Here is a 5,305-nt window from a genome sequence, read left to right as displayed (position 1 = left end):
CTTAAGAGATCAGCTAGAAATACACCTCCTGGCGTTTGAAGAAATTGAAATTGGATTGTAAAAAAGGTAATGTTATATATTGATGGCCATTCGTGTAAACAAACGAGTGGAATTGTTGTGACGTTGTGAAATGGAGTCCAAAATGACACGCAATGAAAGAATGTTTTATGGTCTCATTTAAAAAAGCTACTACAACAACACCAACAACAACAGAATCAAACAACAAAAAGAGCAATTATATAGGGTAATATCCACTGAACGTGCTCAAAGCGCTTCACAAAGGGGTCCCTAAACAACACCAACACTCAAGATGTAGGACAAGACATGACGCCTGTTATACGGTGTTATTACAATTTTTTCCGACAAGACATAAATTATCGCCAGGTTAACGGCCAGGTACTCATTTAAAACCTGAGTGCGGTGAGAGGATGTGAGTAAAGAGCCTTTTCCAAAGTCTTAACTATGCGCTGCTCAGAGCGGGAGTAAAACCCATGACCTTCCGGTCTCAAGGCGAGTTTCATACCACAAGACCACATAGCCAAAAATTACTTTCTGTGTCTTCTACAGATATTATGCGCTTGGCTAAGAAGCTGACAACTTCCCATCCGGAAGTATAATGGACCATAACACAAAACTATGAACGTTTATAGTCTGGTTAATACAGTTTAGTGAGAACTACTCATAAATCTGGATAGCAAAAAGTAATCTATAACAAAGGCCTGAGTGGCGCCAAATTCATTCTATCTATAGCCCTGTATCTGTCTGTCTTCCAAAGAACTTTCCCTCTTTGTCTTTGAACAAAATTACGTAAGGTTTTGTCATTTTCCCCTTGTCCTAGTACTTGGCTGGGACAGAAACAGTCATAGGACAGCGTGGCTCAGCGGTACGGTCTTTGCTTCTTACCCAAAAGATACCGAGTTCGATCACCCGCCGCGTTGTGTGGCCTTGAGAAGTCACCTCCCCCTAGCTCAGTCTGCGGCGCTGCTCTGCGGCTGACGCCTGGGTTTTTCCAGTCTTCCCGTGTAATAGACCCTAAAGACAAATTTCCCCATGGGGATGAATAAAGGGAATTTAATTTTTTTATTTATTCATTTATTTAAGTGTGCGGCTATATTATGGTCTAGTGGTATGACACTCGCTTTCGGATCGGAAGGTCCTGGGTTCGAGACTCGCTCTGCGCATAGTTGAGTCCTTGGGGAAAAAACTGTTTATTCATATTCTCTCACCGTCCTCAGATGTCAAATTTAAGTGAGTACTTGGCGTTAACAGCGTTGTCTCTTTGTCGGAAAAAAATGTATTATCACCTAACAGGCGTGTTTTCTTGTTCTACATGTTACATGTTGCTGCTGGTCAGAGACCCCTTTGTAAAGCGCTTTGAGCACGTTAATGGATATTGCGCTATATAAAAAAGCTCAAAGCTCAAGCTCAATAAATGTATAAAAGTTATGGGAGATGATCTTTTCCTTGTTGATGTATTGTTATATGTGTTGTTTTGAGTGTGTTCGTATGTGGGATCCTGTGCTGGTGTCTGGATGAGACTTTTAGGTGATCTCATTTTTGTTTTGTTTTTAAGGGTTTTACGGCGCTTGCAACACATTTAGGTTATATCAGCGCCAGAGGTGATCTCAAACTAAATACAATGATAATGTGCTCTTGGAATCTACATCGGTTCTCTATTTGAACCATTCTCCTTTGTCTTACTTTTCTTGTATGCCTTTAATTGTAAATCTAGAATTGTTTGACTGTCCCATTTTCTTCCTCTTTACTGGCACTGATATGACCTAAATATATTGCAATGGTAAAACAATTAAAAACAAACAAAAACATCTCTCTGTCTCTCTCTCTCTCTCTTTCTCTCTCTCTCTCGTTTTCTCTCTCTCTCGTTCTCTCTCTCTCTTCCTCTCTCTCTCTCTCTCTCTTCCTCTCTCTCTCTCTCTCTCTCTCTTTCTCTCCCTTTCTCTCTCTCCCTCCCCCCCCCCCACCATTTACCATTTATGCACCATATTACACATCCTGTTCACCACCAACCACAATCATTTTTCATTTTATATCCGTTTGACATTTTAAACCTTCAGACAATTTGATCTTGAGCACCAGATGGCCACATACATGCCAAAATTGACGCACAGATAATCGCGTTTCTATTATTTATTTAAAAAATTATTTTCTTTAATAATTTTTTAAAAAGCAAGTTTTATTTTTCGTTTAGTCGATTTTTTGGTTATCAAAACCGACGTATACAAATATGCAGGTCTGACATCCGAACCCACTTAGAGGCCTAATTTGACAGTGTTGTAATGGATAATATTTTCCGTAATTTTCTGAGATTTCCATTACAACAATGAGCCCATAAGGAATTGGGTTATCAGACCTGCAAATAAGTCTGGCCATGTCACTCACTCACTCAATCCTCTCGGGCCTGTCGGCACTTGAGGCGATACAAGGGATCTCCACCTGGTCCTGTCTGTCAGCAGCTATTCTTGGGGCCATCTCGAGGAACAGACATACCTCTCTACTTTAGGTCCCTCTCTATGGTACGTCTCCAAGTCTCCTTGTGGCGGCCTCGCTTCCTCTTTCCTTGGGTTGATCATCGCAGAGCCTTCCTTATCAGTATTTCATCAGGTCTGCGACAGACATGCCCCAACCATTGCCATCTTCTCCTTTTAATGAGACAACTCAGGCCACTTATCAGCCCAGATTTGATCCACTCTCACGTCACCTTCTATCAAAATCAGACAAATTATTTGTGACCCGTCATCATAAAACGGTTATATGTCGAGGTGACCCAAATACCCAAAATTGAATTTGACTTTAAAACGATCCGAAGTGAGAGATTATCGTTTTAGCCATGTCACTTAAAAAACAAACAAACTCATTGTATACCTATTTACAGGTCTTATAACCCACATTATAAACTTAAACGGGAGCATTTATTTAGTGCAATATCTACTAAACGTTCTCAAAGCGCTTTACAAGGGGCCCCGAGTCAACAGAAACACTTAACATGTACGACGAGACACCTGTAGGCGATGTAACAATTTTGTTTTGTTTTATCCGATAGAGAATGAGATTTGGTTTTGTCCTTTCCCTGGCCGGAGTCATTGGCGGGGAGAGAAAATAATCAAAGTATGCATGTAGTCTTTTGGGAGATTATATTTATTTTTTGCTTATAAATCACCTCCCTGTTGAGTACTGTTATATTAGTTGTTTTGAGTGTATTCCTCTTCTTGGGATCCTGTGCTTGTGTCTTGATAAGACTTTTACGTTATCTCAAACGATACACATTGATAGGAATGCCCTTGGATTTTTGTTCCTATTTTGAATTTTTCCCCTTTGTCTTACGTTTTCTCATTTGTTTTTAAATTGTAATTCTAGGATTGTTTTTTTGTTTTTGTTTTTTTTTTCCATCCCATTTTATTCCTTTTGACTGGCGCTGAAAAGACCTATATGTGTCGTAAGCGCCGTAAAATCCTTAAAAACAAACACTACAGCAACAACAAGAACAAAAAGGAACAGCAACATAGACGTGTCACCATGAATGATACAAGCGTCACTTCAAACACCTGCAAAATATGACATTTCTCCAAACGTGAGAGGTTGATACAGGCGCCAAAAAGTGGATTTTATGATATCAATGTCAAGAAATGTTAGATTTTAGTTTTGTCACTTTAACAATCCGTGTCTTTTGAAGAATATTATTTAGTATTATTGTATGTTATTATTTATTATTATTATTTATTATTATTATTATTATTATTATTATTATTATTATTATTATTATTATTATATTATTATTATTATTATTATTATAATTATTATTATTATTATTATATTATATTATTATTTTTATTATTATTATTATTATTATTATTATTATTATTATTATTATTATTGTTGTTGTTGTTGTTGTTGTTGTTGTTGTTGTTGTTATTTTTTAATTTTAAAAACTACCTTATGAATAGAACGAAATCGACATCATTCAGTTGTTTGGTACGTTGTTTCCGGCTGGCGGATGATATGAGCATTTTAGCTAAGTGCGTAGCATCAATACCTTATTCCTGGGTGGGGTTACTGACCTCTCATAGTGGGCAGGGAGGTACTTAATGTGTCTTCTATCCCGCTATATCTGTTTTCCAAATTTGCCCTTCTGTCTTTGTCTTGCAATGAGATTACTTGGTTTTGTCACGGCCCTGGTCAGAGTCCTTTGCTGGGAGGCAAACAGTGAAATGTATAGTTATTGTTTTGGGAGATGATTTTTTTTCTTTGTAAATCATATATCTGTTATGTATTATTGTATTTTGTTGTTTTGAATGTATAACCTAAGCATTTGCATGTATTCCTCTTAGTGGGATCTTGTGCTCGTGTCTGGATAAACTTTTTAGGTGATCTCAAACTAAGTGCATTGATGGTGTGCTCTTGGAATCTACACCTATTCCCTATTTGTACCATTGCCCTTTGTTACTTTATCTCGTGTGCTTTAATTGTAATTCTAGAACCTTGTACTGTCCCATTTTTCTTACTTTTACTGGTGTTCACATGGCCTAAATGTGTTGCCGTTAAACTCTTCAAAACAAAAACACAATACATTATTTTTGTCAGTGCATGACATAGACTTTGGATTTCCAATTCTTTGTGTTGTTTGTTGTTGTTGTTGTTGGTTTTTGTTGTTTTGTTTTGCATTGTCTGAAAGAATATGCTCCCCAGTGCATTTTTATCTTCATTTGAATAAATCGGGTGATATTTCATGTCCCGAAGATGTACAAAAATGGTTGATTTAATCATTGAATGATGACAAGAAAATCATTTGTGATTTTAAAATTATGGGTGGGGATCCTGGCCTCCCACTGTGGGCAGGGAATACTTGCTGTGTCTTCTGTCTCCCTGTGTTCTGTTTTCCAATTGCTTTCTGTCTTTGTCTTGGAATGAAAATTACTTGGTTTTGTCCTGACCCTGGCCGGAGTCTTGGCTGGGAGGGAAAACAGTCGAATGTATAGTTATAGTTAGAGTTTTAGGGGATGATATTTGTTCTTTGTAAATCATCTTTCTGTTATGTACTGTTATTTTTTTACCATTTGATTTGTAAACATTTGAGTGTGGTTCCTCTTAGTGAGGACTTGTGTGTGTTGGTTTGAGACTTTTAGGTGATCTCAAACTAAGTATACTAATAGTGTGTTCCTGTAATCTAAATATGTTCCCTACTTGTACCAATTCCCCTTTGTCTCTTTTTCTTCAAGCCCTTTTAATTGTATATCAAGAATGTCTTTACTATCAAATTCTTTCCTTTTTACTGACGCTGATATGGCCT

This window comes from Berghia stephanieae, chromosome 12, assembly GCF_034508935.2.
Source record: "Berghia stephanieae isolate SIO BIC M18660-M18661 chromosome 12, UCSD_Bste_1.3, whole genome shotgun sequence".
NCBI classification, from domain to species: Eukaryota; Metazoa; Mollusca; class Gastropoda; order Nudibranchia; family Aeolidiidae; genus Berghia; species Berghia stephanieae.
This window is presented reverse-complemented; position numbering follows the sequence as displayed.